Source organism: Giraffa tippelskirchi, chromosome X, assembly GCF_054371585.1.
Source record: "Giraffa tippelskirchi isolate mGirTip1 chromosome X, T2T-mGirTip1v1.2.pri, whole genome shotgun sequence".
NCBI lineage: Eukaryota > Metazoa > Chordata > Mammalia > Artiodactyla > Giraffidae > Giraffa > Giraffa tippelskirchi.
The window spans coordinates 130,417,887-130,434,509 of NC_137289.1; the positions used below are offsets into that span (position 1 = coordinate 130,417,887).

Sequence of the window (16,623 nt, forward strand, 5' to 3'; positions counted from 1 at the left end):
AAAATCTATCTTGTTAGACTGTCCTTTTCCTACTTTTTCTCTAGAACTTTTTTTTTCATAGGGAGTCGGGGAGGCACTTTTTTCGGCCTATATCCTTTATTATTTACAGGTTGCTATATGGGCTTTCCAGGTGGCACTAGTGGTAAAGAAACCACCTGCCAGTGTAGAATATGTAAGAGACACGGGTTCAGTCCCTAGGTTGAGAAGATACCCTGGAGAAGGGTAGGGCAACCCAATCCAGTATTCTTGCCTGGAGAATCCCATGAGCAGAGGGACCTGGTGGGCTGCAGTCCATGGGGTCACAAAGAGTTGGACATGACTGAAGTGACTTAGCACACTCATGCATACCTTTTATATAAAAATACCATTTTAAAGTAGTCATAAAATGAAAAATACCCCCATGGTTTCAAGATTCATTCTGAAATGCTACATTATAGAAAATTCATATATCCAAATACAATGGAATCATATAAACTCAAACACTAACATAAAAGTGTAGCTGTCACAAACCATCAACTTATCTTTAATTTCCCAGTAGAATATCTTCACCAAGATACTGTACAGCTTCTATATGAACTTCAGTGCAGGAAACCACAATTTTCAGAACTGTTTTAACATTGACCGGTAGATTGTTCCTTTATTCTGTTTAACTGGAATCTAACTTCCTGTTAATTCTTCCCAATGGCCCCATTTTTTACTTACGCCTTTACAGAACATGCTGAATTATTGAACATGCTGGGATTTGACTTGCATTCACAGTGAATAGGGTTGCATGTGCTTTAGAGTGGAAAGAATTGATCACCTGAAAAAAGTGAATCTTCTGTTGAATAAGCTTTGAACACCATTCCAATTGTTCATATCTTCATTAATTCCTATCAATATAATTTCCCCATAGCTCACTATGTAAAGAGCTTGCACAGATTTCATTAAAATTTTACCTGAGAGTTTGATAATCTTTGAGTTTTTAAATGATATTCATAATTAATTTAATCATCTAATTTGCTGGCATTTGGAATTACAATTTTGATTAATCATGTATCCATCAATCTTGCCAAATTCACTTGTTAATTCTAATATATAATATAAAGATTGATGTTAGATAGTTTAGAAATATACTCACACGATATGTGAATAATAAGTTTCATTTCTCCAGGCCAGAATACTGAAGTGGGTAGCCATTCCCTTCTCCAGGGGATCTTCCCGACCCAGGAATCGAACTGGGGTCTCCTGCATTGCAGGTGGATTCTTTACCAGCTGAACTACTGGGGAAGCCCTAAAAGGGGTGGGTTGCCATGCCCTCCTCCAGGGGATCTTCCCAACCCAGGGACTGAACCCTGGTCTCCCACATTGTAGGCGGATCCTTTACCATCTGAGCCACCAGGGAAGCCCAAGAATACTGGAGCGAGTAGCCTATCCCTTCTCCAGGGGATCTTCCCAACCCAGAGATTGAACTGGGGTTTCCTGCATTGCAGATGGATTCTTTACCAGCTGAGCTACCCAGGAAGCCCCAAAGTTTTACCTGGGAGTTTGATAATCTTTGAGTTTGTAAATGATATTTATAATTAATTTAATCATCTAATTTGTTTCTGGCATTTGGAATTAGACTACTATAGACTGACTTATAATTGTCTCTCTTTTCCTTTTTCTGTTTTATCTATCTCTTATTTTTGTGCTTACTTAGGTATTCATTAGATGATATTTGTTATTCATTTTAAAGTCCTCTCTTGGATTTTTATCTATGGCAATTTAAAAAGATGCCTACATTAAAAACAAAGGAAAACAAAATATGCCCACATATTTTTTGACATTCCCTTGCTTCAAGTGTGTTATTGGGACTCCATGGACTGTAGCCCACCAGGCTCTTCTGTCCATGAAATTCTCCGGGCAAGAATACTGGAATGGGTAGCCATTCCCTTCTCTAAGTGATCTTTCCCGATCCAGGGATCAAACTCAGGGCTTCTGCTTTGAAGGCGGATTCTTTACCGTCTGAGCTACCAGGGAAGACCCTTGCTTCAAGAGATAGCGCCTTACTGGGCCAACTGTAGTGACTTTCTCCTAACCAATAAAATGCAGCAGTTCTGTTGTTGCGTAAATTCAGTTCAGTTGAGTTCAGTCGCTCAGTCGTGTCCGACTCTCTACGTCCCTATGGACTGCAGCACAGCAGGCTTCCCTGTCCATTACTAACTCCCGGAGCTTGCTCAAACTCATGTCCATCAAGTCTGTGATGCCATCCAACCATCTCATCCTCTGTCGTCCCCTTCTACTCCTGCCTTCAGTCTTTCCTAGCATCAGGGTCTTCTCCAATGAGTCAGTTCTTCGCATCAGGTGGCCAAAGTATTGCAGTTTCAGCTTCAGCATCAGTCCTTCCAATGCATATTCAGGACTGATTTCCTTTGGTAATTTAGCTGCATAATTTATGCAGGCAATTTAGTTGCATAAACACAGGCAATTTAGCTGCATAAATGCCAGTAATTTACCTGCATAAATTGCTGCTGCTGCTAAGTCGCTTCAGTCGTGTCCGACTCGGTGCGATCCTATAGACGGCAGCCCACCAGGCTCCGTCGTCCCTAGGATTCTCCAGGCAAGAATACTGGAGTGGGTTGCCATTTCCTTCTCCAGTGCACGAAAGGGAAATGAAAGTGAAGTCGCTCAGTCGTGTCCGACTCTTAGCGACCCCATGGACTGTAGCCTACCAGGCTCCTCCATCCATGGGATTTTCCAGGCAAGAGTACTGGAGTGGGGTGCCATTGCCTTCTCCTGCATAAATTACCGGGCCGGAATTCCAACCAACTGCCGTTACCAACTGCTGCCACTGGAGCGCGCCATCTTGGCTCTCTAACCCAGTTTTTGTTGCGTGCCGGTGTTCGCGCTTCTACCACGAGGCGGTCGCGGTGTGAATTAAACTTCGTCAAGCAGTAAATTGTCTCAGGTTTGTTTATGTGGCTGTATCTTACTTAACTCTCAGTTTGGAAGGATAATGTTGATTGTTGTAGAATTCTGGGGTGACTTTTATTTTTTCTTTCAGCTTTGGAAGAGTCTCCGTTTTCGCTGATTCTCCGTGGATTCCGCTGAGAAGGCAGCGGCCATCTTTTAGATCGTTGTTCCAGGCTAGGTAATGTATTTTTATTTTTCAGATGTTTTCAATTGGTATACATTTGTTCACTTCACTGATACTCTTTATATTTCATATGTGAAGTGAAAGTGAAGTTGCTCAGTTGTGTCCGACTCTTTGCGACCCCATGGACTATCACCTACCAGGTTCCTCCGTCCATTGGATTTTCCAGGCAAGAATACTGGAGTGGGTTGCCATTTCCTTCTCCATTATATTTCATATAGATGCCTAATATACAGCTTAAAAATGAAATATTTAAAAAATATCGGTACCTATATTGTCAATCCAAATTATTCAATTTATCTAAATAAAAATAGAACTATTTGATTGACAGTAGCAACAAAAGGCAGCAAAAGCAAAAGAAAGTCTTCCAAAGTGGGGGGGAATAATTTTTATTTCTTATTAAATATATATCTCTAAATTATATACAAAAGAGAATGAGCATATTCCACAAAAAATCCTAATTGTTTTTATAGTTGTTGATCTGTTTCTAGTGACATGCATGAAAAAATATGTAAGACAAAATTAAAATATAAAGAATAGTGAAGTGGCGCTTATATTACCTACTGCAAGATACTTGCTTTGGCAAATCATATTCTATATCTGAAACTATTTATATAACCACAGCACATATAGAAATTGATCCAGTAACAGGCATTATATGGAACAAAAGGGAAAGTAATAAGAATAAATATATATAATCTTAATATATAAAATGATTATTTCAAATAATTATAAAATGATAAACTACATTGGAATAGTAAACTACAGGAAGCATTTTAAACTAAAGTAAGCATATATTTTCAATATCTGTATTGAAATGTGTGCTAATTAGTGTAAAATAAATAACAAGATATTCCTTATCTTGATGCTAAATGGTACTGGGCTTTTGGCAATTAATTTGCCATTTTTAGAAACTTCTTTTTTATATATTCTTTTGTATTTTAATACTGTATCTAATTTGAAATGCTGCTGCTAAGTCACTTCAGTCGTGTCCGACTCTGTGGGACCCCATGAACTGCAGCCTACTAGGCTCCTCCTTCCATGGGATTTTCCAGGCAAGAGTACAGTAGTGGGTTGCCATTTCCTTCTCCGCAAACTTGAAATACATGGTTACAAAATTGGCAGAAGAGATATTTTTTAAATAAAATATATTGTGTTCATTTTATGGTTATTATGTAACTATGAAACTAGTCAGATTTCCTGTACTTACAGATTATATCTCTATGACATATTTCTTACCAAAAAAAGAACAAATTATAATTTCACTTGTGCGCCACACATATATAAATATATTCTTTATGTAAATGCATATTTACATGAATATGGTTTCATACACACTTTATTGATACTCATGGTTAATTCTGAGGGAAAATTTTTAGATTTTTGAAAATTTTACACTCAGCATATGCTGAATTTACAAATAGTAAAAACATTTTAGTGATGTGATGGCATATCACTAGTGATTGTTTTTTGAACATCTACTCTTTACTAGTGGCCCTAAGTAAAATTGTCTCAAATAATACACTTTTTATTCTTCTCCTTGGATTAAATGTCATGTGTATTCTAAAGTTTATGGGAGATCTCTATTACCATGATACCAGAAGAAATAATGTCAGTATTCAGAGGTATAGTAACTCTCACAATTTATCTGAAAAGTATATTAAAGAGCCTTAAAAAAAATTCTTATCTTGTGGAGTTTTTGTGCCATTTCTTGTGATGTCTATGAAAAGTTTATTAAAAATTGCTGTTCTTAGAAAAATGTGTTTAAGTTTACTTGTATGGTATTCATCAGTCTTGATAAATTTACTTGTTGAATGTATCACCTGCAGATTGATTTTAGGTAGCCTGGAAACATAATTAAGTGATCTGTGAATAAAAGCAGGTTCATTTCATTTTTTTTTTCAATCTCTATGCTTCCCCCTCTTCTTTTTCTTTCATTATTGCCTAAATTTCCCCTAAAATGTTGAATAGAAGTGGTGATAATATACATTCTTGTCTCTGTTTTTATCTCAAGAAGTTTTTCAGTATATTATTACTAATTATATATGTTGAAGTTTTCTAAGTTGTTTTTTAAAAATCATAAGTAGATGGTTAATTGTATTAAATAGCTTTTCTTTGTGTACTATTATGGTGACATGATTTTGTTCCTTTTTCAAGATTGTTTGGATTCTTGTTGGTTTAACATTTTCGAATCATTCTTGTGTTAAGCCCAATTTGTTCCTGGTATATTATATAGTTGAATTATCTTTGGATTCTGTTTGTCCAACATAAGGTTTTCATTTATTTATTAGTGTTTGTTATAAGGCAAAAAGAAAAAAAGCCTTGATTTTCTTTTTGTATAATGATATTATCAATTTGATGTCTGGTTTATAGGATTCTCTTAACAAGTTTGGTCAGAGTTTGTACTGTTTCTTATGGGAGAGGTTGTTTAAGGCTGGTGTTATTTCTCTGTTGATGTTCCTATTTTCCCATGCTATGGATATTCTTGTTTGAGTTTTGTATGGATGTATCTTATTGGATCAGGCAAGGATTGGAATGATTGGATCATATGAAATGCATTTTAAAGTTGTTTTAGAGTATGTGAAAATGCTTTTCAACATGACTGTACCATTTTACATCTTAAGCACAGTCTGAAGGTCATGCTTTACATTCTTGCCAGCCCTTGTAATGGTCAGTGTTTTTAATTGGTGTGCACTGGTATCTCTGGGTAGCTGTAAATTGTGTGGGTATGCACGAGGTATCATTCTTTCTTTGCTAGAGAATCGCTATAAATGGAGGAAATGGATCACAGGCCTGATGCTAGTCCTTTCCTTTCCTTTCCCTTTGTTCTTTTTGCGTGTATGGTTATTTGTTATTACATGCTAGATTTTCTGTATGAAATACCATGAAAGTAATTAGGGACTCTGAATGATTTTTTTATTTTTTTCTTGTGGGCTAGCATGAGGCCAGTTCATCTCATGGCAATCGGGGAATTAGTCCTTTGGAAGTTGGATCTCAGGTTTTGTGAGGGATTTTCTATTTCTAGCCTCTCAGGGATGTCAAATGGACCCCTAGGTTGTCATCCATATCCTTTCTCCTTGGTGCTCCTTCAGCTCCAGCTTGCCCCTTGAGCTGGGGAGACTGCTGGCAAGCCCTGCTCAGCTGCTTACTTTCTGAATTAACACTCCCAGTTTAGCTTTTTGACTTCTCAATTCACCCCCTTTGAATAACTACACCTTGAGAGGAGAAGAGATACCAAGTTTGGGTCTCACCACTTGGGTTTCTCTTCTGAGATCTTGTCTTTTTAAATGCTTACCTCCTTGGATTTGTAGTGCTTTCAAATGTCTTTAGTATTTTCCAGCTTTCCTGGTTGTTCTCAGCAGAATAGTTGGGCTAGTGAAGTTGCTTAGTCATTACTGAAAGCAGACACCTTTCAATGTGTGTATATAGTCTTCAGTGTGTGCAGATACTCTTTTTGGAATAAGTTTTTATAGTTGTTTTTCCTCCTATACCTTATTAATCAAATCTTTATATCAATTAGAGGAAAAACTTATTTTAAGGCAAATAAACTTCCAAAGTATAGATCTTTTTTGATCTCACTTACTTAGCGTACTCTGAACTTTTTCGTTGATCGCCTAAATGTTTTTTTAGTTCCCTGCAAGGGCCAGGTGTAGATTATGTGGTGAAGTTATGTGATTTCACTAGGTATAACCTAGTGGAAAACAAGTAAATTTGGATTATATTATAGAAGATAAGTTTTGTGGTAATTATTTAAGCTGTAGTAGTAAGTCAAATGTTACCTATACCTCTTTGTATTATGGTTACTTGCTAGTCTAGAATTTGGCATATAAAGCTTTTATTGTCTTGGCCTACTTAGAGTTAAGAAGGTACCAGTTTATGCCAATACAAAATTACAAGAGGAAAATTTCACTATTTCCCCTATTATTGGTCTTTTTATCACATTTTATTTGAATATTTTATTTAAAATATTGATGGTTATTCATTTTTTCCTTTAATTTTCTTAAATGAGGTAATTTTGCATTCAGTTATTAATATACAAATCTTGAGCTTCCATTGCAGTGAATTTTGCAAGCTATATATTTTATGTACAAAATGTTATTTTACATTTTTACTTAAAAAATCAGTTCTTTTTAAATTTCTGATTTCCTATTTGAATTCTTCTTTAATACATCGTTTATGTGGTTCAGAGTGGTTTAATTTTCATTTATTTTTAAAACTTCCAAATTTCTACTGGTTGTTTTTTTCTAACAGCTTTATTGAGGTGTAACTTATATACAAAAAGCTGCACATATTTAATGTGTACAATGGGCTTGAACACATGCATGTACCCATGAAACCATCACCACAATTAAGCAGCCTTTAATTAATTAACAGCCATTAATTAATTAATTAAGCACAATTAATAAACAGTCATTTAATTTCAGTCCATTGTGTCAGAGAATATACTTTGCTTTATTTCAGTCCTTTGAAAACTACTGAAGTTTGTTCTATGATCTAGTATATAGTCCTCACTGGAAATGTTCCATTTGTAAATGCAAAAAATGTGTATTGTGCAATTGTTGGATGAGTATTTTATAGGTGTCTTCTAGGTCTAGCTGTTTGTGGTGTTGTCCATGTCTTGTATTACTTGTTGATTTTTTCTTTGATTTTTTTTTTTTTTTTGCACAGTTATTCTGTTCACTATTCAAAGAAAAGTATTGAAATCTCTTAATAATTATGGTTGAAGTATCTATTTTTCTTCTCAGTTTTGTCAGTTTTTGCTTGAAGTATTTTGGGACTCTATAGTTAGGAGTATATCTGTTTACAATTTTTCTTTGTGATTGACTCTGTTATCATTATCTAGTAACATTTTTGTCTTCTTTTGTCTGATATTAATATAGCCACTCCAGCTCTCTTATGGTTGGTCTTTGTATGGCATGCTTACTTTGCATCTAATGTATGTCCTATATAGACAATATATAGTTGAATCTCATTTTCTTATTTAGCCTGATAATATTTTCCTTTACTTAGATCACTTAATCATTTACATTTAATATTATTATTATCGGTATGGTTTTTATTTATGTCAACATTTTTTTCTATATGGCTCGTAACTGTTTCTCCCTGTTTCTCACTAATTTCCTTTTATTAATTAGAATCCATCTCTCTGCAGTCAACAGCAGTCCTCGCCCTGGGATCCCTCCATAATCCCTAACCTCCAGCTCCCAGCCACTAACCCCCTTCCAGGAGACCCGTGTTCCTGCCCCGCTTATGTATGGCTGCAGCAAGGACTGTCTGATTCTCATTCCATTTAGGCTGCCACAGATCAGCTGTTTCACTTTCAGCCTTAAATGTTTCTCCTCTGACTCAGACAGTTGTCCCGATGTGGGGATTGAACCCCTGCTTCAGTGCCCCCACCCACCGAGCGCAAGTCCAGTCCTACTAACACTCCTGTTTTCCCCCTTAGTTCCTTTGTCCTTCCAAGTTTTGCTTGGTTCTGTATATTCTTTTCCACTGGTCAAGTACTCCTGTCCACTCTCAGCTGGTGTTCTGTGTGCACTTCTGTGTCTGAAGGTGTATTCCTGATGTATCTGTGGAGAGAGATGTACTCCACGTCCACGTACTCCTCTGCCATCTTGTTCTCCCCAGTGATGTATCTTTGATTCCATTTATCAAGCATAAGTTACTCTTGTTTTTTGCATTTGGTTATGTGAAATGTAAACCTTATATTTTACTTTCTTATTATATGTTCAGTTTGGTGTAAAGTTTGTAAGGGTCTTCTGGAACATATTTAGTGGTGTTTTTCTGTTTTGAGAGAAAGTTTATACAAGATTATTTCTTTCTCATATGGAAAATATCAGGAATTCAGACACTGGGACATGGAATTCATTTGTAGGAATTCATTATAGACACTGTTTAATACTCTAGGACCTTTGAGATTTCCTAAGATTAAAAAAATTGGCATTTCATGTAATTCCAAATTTACTAGCATAAATTTTAAAATAATATGTGTTTGTCTCCAGGATCTGTAGTGATGATCTCTTTTACATTTATGGTATTGGTAATGTGTCTTTTATTTGTCTTGATAAAACTTGCAAGGAATCTTTTAAGTTTTTATTCCAGCTTAATTATTGAGTTGTAATTGACAAAAATTGTATGCATTTAAGGTGTACAACATGGTTATTTGATACATATTGTGAAATGATAACCACAATCAAGTTAATTATTTTGTTCTATTAAAAAATCTTCAGGATTTGTTAGTCTCTTTGTGATCGTTAAAATTTCACTAACTGATCTTAATTTTGTTGTTTCATTCTTTAATCATTATTCATAGTAAATTACTTATTTCTTCAATTTCTTGAGGTAGATTATCTGATTTTAAAATTTCAGCATTTCCACTTGTGCAGTTAGTGGTATAAAGTTTCCTTTAGACAGATATTTTGGTGCAACTTATATATTTTAACAATTTTATAGAGGTATGATTGATTTAAAATAAACTGCACATCTTCAAAATGAACAGTATATGTTTTGAGATATGTCTGTGTTTGTGAAACGGTCAACACAAGATAATGTAAGCGACTATCTCACTCACCTTTCCTTGTGGTACATTCATATTCTCTCCCTGATAATTCTGCGTGAACACTTCCTATTATCTCATGCTCTGTACATTCTTATACAGTTCTTTATATGGTCATATACTTCCATTTTGGGGGGATAAACTTGAAAGAATGGGTTGCGAGATCACATGATTAGGGATATCTTAAAGTGATTTTAGAATATGACAAAATATTTTGCAGCATGTCTATACTGCTTTATACCCCCTCAGTGGTGTGAGTGTCTCAGTTGCTCTACATTCTTGCAAGCACTTGTTCTAGGCGTTATTTAAAGCCAAAGTCCATCTAATAAGTGTGCAGTGGTATTTCATTGTCACTCTGAGTTGCTTAATTGTAACCAAGCTCTTCCTGTCCCAGGCATCCCCTGTAGATGGAAAAAAAGAGATCAAAGGCCTGTTGTTAATCCTTCCCATTTATACTTTTGCCTGTATGGTTATTTTTATTGCCTGCTGGATGTTCAGCATGAAATACTAGAGAGATAATAATAGGCCCTAAGTGGTATTTTTCTTTCCCCAGGAAGCATTTCTTTTGCTATTCAGGAGCAGTTTCCTGCAGTAAGTTCCTTTTGACCTTGAGACCTTTTGAAACTGGATCTCCAGACTTATGAGATGTTTTCTCTTTCTAGTCCATATAGACATTTAGGGCATAACCCCTCAGAGATGCCAGAAGAATCCATGAGGTTTGTTTTGTTTCATTAGCCTTCTGCCTTGCTGGGCCCTGAGCTCAGTGTGTGTCCCCTGAAATGGTGAGAAGGCGTGAAGACCTGTTCATGTGCTTAGCTCTCAGCCTCTTCTTTCTGCTTAACATCTTGAGTGTTCAGTCCTCTCTTTTAAATTAGCAAATACTTTGTGGGGGAAAGTGGTACCAGATTTAGAGCTCACTACCTGGGCTTCTCTTCTTCCTTGAAATCCTGTCTCTTCCATGCTTACTTCCTTGAGTTTGCAATACCTTGAAAACCTGTCTTTCATATATTTCCAGCTTTCCCAATATTTCTCAGCAGGATATTGGGGCTAGTTGACTATTATAAGAAGCAGGTGTCTTCCCTAAAACTAGTTTTTGAAATAAGTTTTAAGTAATAGGTGTTTTTTTTTCTCCCATAGCCAATTAATTCCAACTTAATATCAAAACTATAAACAATAGTCAATTTAAGTTTCTATTTTAAGGTAATTATATGTTCATTTGCAATTGTAAGAAATACTATAGAGACATTCTAGTACCCAGTTTCCCCCAATTTTAACATCTTACAAAACTATGAATAATATCTCAACCAGGATATTAACATTCTTACAGTCAAGATACAGAACATTTCAGTCACCACAAGAATCCTTTCATAGGCAAGCCCCTCTTGCCCCTTCATCCATCCCTGCCTTCTGGCAACTACTAATCTGTTCTTCATTTCTATAATTTTTCCTTTAATGAATATTTTATAAGTAGAATCATTGTTTATGTGACCTTTCAGGTTAACTTTTCTCACTCAGCATAATTATCTGGAGATTCATCAGGGTGGTTGAGTATATAAATAATCTTTTGTTTCCATTACTGAGGAGAATGGTATGGATATACTACATTTTCTTTAATAATTCACTCTTTTAAAAACATCTGAACATTCCCAGTTTTTTACTTTTACAGAAAGCACTGTGATAAACAGTTCAGTACATGTTTCCTTGTGAGCATGAGTCTTCATATCTCTGTGATAAATACCCAAAAGTACAATTTCTGTATCATATTGTAGTTGCATGTTCTTTCATTTTTTAAGAAATTGCCTGCCTTCCAGAGTTCACTGTATTTTATGTGACAACAGGCAACGTATGAGTCTGTCTGCATCCTATGGTGAAGCATTTTATGGTGTAGCTATCTTTTTATCAGCCTTTCTAATAAATGTAGTGATATATCATTGTAATTTTAATTTGCATTTGCCTAATGTCTTTGGTGTTAAACATTTTCATGTGATTACTTGCCATATGTATATCCTCTTTGGTAAAATTTCTCATTTCTTTTTTTGGAGGGTGGCAGCACACCACACAGCATTTGGGATCTTAGTTCCCTGATCAGGGATCGAACCCACACTCCTGCAGTGAAGCATGGAGGCTTAACCACTAGACCACCAGGAAAGTCCCTTTCCTCATTTCTTTTGGTCATTTTCCAGTTGGATTTTTTTAAATTTTATATTTTAAGCTTTCTTTATATGTTACATTCATCATTTGTCAAATATTTGGCTTATAAATAATTTATCCCAGTATGTAACTTGCTGTTCCCAGTTACTTAACAGAAGTTGAAAACTGGTAGCGTAGCAAAAGGTTTAAATTTTGACAAAATCTAATTTGTTAATTTTTCCTTGTATGGATTGTACATATGGTGTTAGATCTGTCAGCTCTTTGCTTAGCCCTCGGACTTGAATGTTTATATCTTATTTCTTTTCTGTAAGTTTTATAGGTTTTGTTTTACTCTTAGGTCTGTGATACATTTTGAGTTGCCTTTTTTGTTGTTGTTGTTGTTGTGAGGTATGAAGTTAAGATTGAGGCTTAATTTGGGGCCTATGGATAACCAATTTTTATAGCATAATGTTTGAAAAGACTGTTATTTCTGAATTGAATTGCTTTTGCAGCTTTATAAAAAATAAATTGGCCATACTGTATGGGGCTGTTTATAGGTTTCCTTTCTGGCTCATTGATCTGTATCTCTCACTTTCTGTCTTTCTCACTCTCTCTAGTAATACCACACTGTCTTGGATATTGTAGCTATATAATACATCTTAAAATTGGGTGGAGTGATTCCTCCAAGTTTACTCTCCTTCATTTCAGTTCATTCGCTCATTTGTGTCCAACTTTTTGCAACCCCATGGACTGCAGCACACCAGGCTGCCCTGTCCATCACCAACTCCCAGAGCTTGCTCAAACTCATGTCCATCGAGTCGGTGATGCCATCTAACCATCTTATCCTCTGTTGCCCCCTTCTCCGCCTGTCTTCAGTCTTTCCCAGCATCAGGGTGTTTTCAAATGATTCAGTTCTTCACATCAGGTGGCCAGAGTATTGGAGGTTCATCAGTGTTGTGTAGTTTTTAACATAGAAGGCCTATACATATTTTGTCAGGTTTACTTCTAAGTATTTAATTTTTGAAGCAATTGTAATTTGTATTTTTTATTTCAATGTTCGCATGATCACTGTTAGTATATAGAAATACAGTTGAGCTTGTGTGTTCATCTTGTATCCAGTGTAACCTTGCTGATATCACGTACTTCAGAAATTTTTATAAATTCCTTGAAATTTTTTTATGTAGATATAATGGCATTTGCAAATAGCAATAATTTTATTTCTTCCTTTCAGGTTTCTATGTCTTTTATTTCCTTTTCTTGCCTTATGGCCCTGACTCACCTTCCAACACTATTTTGAATAAAAGTTATAGAAGTCAACATACTTCATAGAAGTGGACGTACTTGCCTTATTCCTGAACTTAGCAGGGAAGTTCAGTTTTTAACCATTATGCATAATGTGTATTGTAGATCTTTTGTTTGTTCTCTGTATCATGTTTCAGAAGTTTCTTTCTATTTCTGTTTCTATGGGTTTTTACCTTGAATGAGTTTTGATTTTGGTTAATAGTTTTTACTTCATTAATTGATACGTTTACTTTCATTCCTTAGCATGTTAATTACATTGATTGGTTTTTTAGATACCGAGCCAGACTTAGCATATGTTTTTTAGTATATTGATGAGTTCTATTTGCCAATATTGTATTAAGGATTTTGTGTCTGTATTCAAGGGCTATTACTGTATCAGTTTTTTTTTTTTTTGGTACTTCTTTGTTTGATTTTGATATCAGTATAATATTATCTTCGTTAAATGAATTGTGAAGTGTTTTCTCCTCTTTTATTTGCTTTCTGTCTTAAATTTTGATATATTGTTTTATTTTTATTTTAATTTATTTTGGTGATTTAATTTTTTTTATACTTCCTCTTTAACCTATTTTTTTTCAAGTGTGTTGTTTTGTTTGCAAATTTTTGAAGATTTTCCTGGTATGTTTCTTTCTTTCTTTTTTATTTTTTTGATTCCCTTGTGGCCAGACAATATACTCTTAGGATTTTAATTATTTTAAGTTTGTTGAGGTTTCTTTTATGCCCCAAGATATGGTGTATCTTGGTATATGGACATTCCATGGACATTTGAAAGTAATTTGTTGGGTGCAATGTTATGTCAATATTGATTAGCTCCTGCTGGTTAATATTACTGTTGATTTCTTCTGTATCTTTGTTGAATCTGTATAATTGTTCTGTCAGTTATTGGGGGGGGGGTTGAGATTTCCAGCAATAATTGTGGATTCATCTATTTCTCCTTTCAGTTTTATCAGTTTTGCTTCTGATATTTTAAAGCTCTATTTGTTGAATATAAACACATTTAGGATTACTGTATCTCCTTGTTAGACTGAGCGTTTGTCATTATATGATGTCCATTTTTGTCTCTGGTCATTTTCTTAACTCTGAATTCTGCTGCATCTGGTTGGTATTCATACTTTCTTTTTATTTATTGTTGGTATGATGTATCTTTTCCCATCCTTTGCTTTCAAACTGCCTGTATCCTATTCAAAGTGAGTTTGGTATAGACAGAAAATAGTTGTCTTTAAAAAAAAATTCACTCAGCCAATATCTGTCTTTCAGTTTATGTATGTAAGCCATTTCCATTTTATTTTATTTCTCATATACTCTCCACTGACACTGTGGTGTGGTGGAAGACAGGCGTTTCTTTAACTTCCCTGGTGGCTCAGACAGTAAAGCGTCTGCCTACAATGTGGGAGACCTGGGTTCGATCCCCAGGTCGGGAAGATCCCCTGGAGAAGGAAATAGCAACCCACTCTAGTATTCTTGCCTGGGAAATCCCATGGACAGAGGAGCCTGAGAGGCTACAGTCCATGGGGTCGCAAAGAGTCGGACACGACTGAGCGACTTCACTTTCACTTTTCAGCAAGTATGAAAGTCCTAGCTCCCTACTTGAGCTTTGGACATTACAAGAAGAAGGTTTGGGTTAAATGGTTACAACCTAGTGATTGTGGACCTTTGGTGGTAAGGATAAGGATGAAATCTCAGTTTTTCCTGTAGTGTTTGGAGTAGAGCAGTTCTAGTCAGTTATTAAAGAAGTAAAAGAATAGTCATATATTTATCCATGTAATTACATATATTATGGATGCCTAATTTTTCTGCAAATAGAATTCTGGGTTGAAAGATTTATTTTTCTTGCAGCGTTTGAAAGGTAGTATTCTATTTCTCTAGTTCTTTACCGTAAATCATTGATTTCCCTTTCTTCTAATACCCTTGTCATTTTTGTGTAAAGTTTATAGCAGTCTCATAACACAATTGAGGAGCATTTTTACTATTTCTATTCCATAGACAAGATTATGCAAGACTAGTGGTGTTTTTCATTATATGAAAAGATCAGGTCTTGAGTCGCCAGTAGAAACACTGGTAGGAAAGATTTAATTACAGATGCAGTTTATTAAATAGATATTGAATTGTTGAGATTTTCTGAATTTTCTTTTTGGTTAAACGGATTATTTCTTGGAATTTCAAGTAATTTCAGAATATTAGCATAACTTTGCTTATAATATTAAGTTGTCTTAAAGATCTATGTGATAATCCTCTGCATTTTGGTAGTGGTAATGTTTAGCTCTTTTTGGAGGGTGGACAAATGTTGTCAAGAGTTTATAATTTTTTGACCTATTCCAAAAAAGTAAAACAGCAACAAGAGCAACAGCAAAAAATGACTTTTGAATTTTAAAAAGTTCTCTTTATAATTTTAAATTTTCATTCATTAGCTTTAATAATATTATTTTTAAATTTTCCATTTTTTTTGGCTTAAAATTGTTTCCAATTTCTTGAGGTGTATAATTAGATTTAAAAATTTTAGTACTTCTTTTGACTTTAATGCTCTAATTCCTCTTTAAAACACATATTTGGTGCATGCTGCACATTTTGAACAGGTTCTTTAAGATATAATTATCATAAATTGCATAACATTAAAGTTAACAATATAAGTTTAAAGATATATATCCATTTGTGAAACCATCACTACAGTTAAGATAATATAAATATCCACTCCTCCCTCATCAAAGTTACTTGTGAATTTTATACTTCTCCTCTCTGATCCTCCCCAAGCCTTCTACTCTTTCCCATTTTTATGGACATTCTTGTAGGATTTTTTGGTATGGAGATTTAGGTTCATTTTTTTTCTTGGAAAAACCTCAAGGAACAGATGGCTGGATCACATGATAGTTGTCCATTTCATTTATTTTAGAATATGTCAAAGTGCTATGCAATGTGAATATGCTGTTGTACTCCCCATCAGAAGTACATGAGAGTCATGTTTGCTCTATTTCTTTGCCATTATTTGTTACAGTCAGTGTTTTTTATTGTTGCCCATCTGACAGGTATGTAGAGGTATCTCTGTTGCTCTAGGTTGCATGGGTATAACCAAGTCTTGGTTCTCTCTGTCCCAACATCCTCAGTAAGTGGAGAAAATGGCTCCCACATCTGATAAGTTGTTCTTTTCCTTCCCATTAACTTTTTGCATGTGTAGTGTTTTTCAATTGCAGGCTAGATTTTCTGTATGAAATACTAGAGAAGTAACTGAAGTTCCTGTGTGATTTTTATCTATTTTTAGTGAGCATTTGCTTTTGTTTTTGAGAGACAGTTGGGGCAGTTCATTAGATCAGAGATTGATACCTTTTGAATTTAGATCTCAGGTTTTGTGTGGAGTTTTCTGTTTTAGGTTCATATTGACATATAAGGCATAGCCCCTTGAGGATACCAAATACCCACTGGATTGTCTGCCAGAACCTCCCCTGGTGCAGGTCAAGTCATGGTGCACTGTCACATTCAGTCTGTTCCTCCTGAGTTGGTTGCGACTACTGGAATTCTGTTCAGCTGCTTA

At 35.1% G+C, this 16,623-nt stretch overlaps 1 long non-coding RNA gene across 1 annotated transcript in view; it reads left to right on the forward strand.

Annotated features, from left to right (window-relative positions):
- Positions 1-16,623, forward strand: part of LOC145535763 (uncharacterized) — a 186,093-nt gene that overhangs the window by 22,917 nt on the left and 146,553 nt on the right. The window contains exon 4 of the long non-coding RNA XR_014075492.1: positions 3,026-3,112. This is a non-coding gene — a long non-coding RNA (uncharacterized LOC145535763). The remainder of the gene's footprint in view (positions 1-3,025; positions 3,113-16,623) is intronic.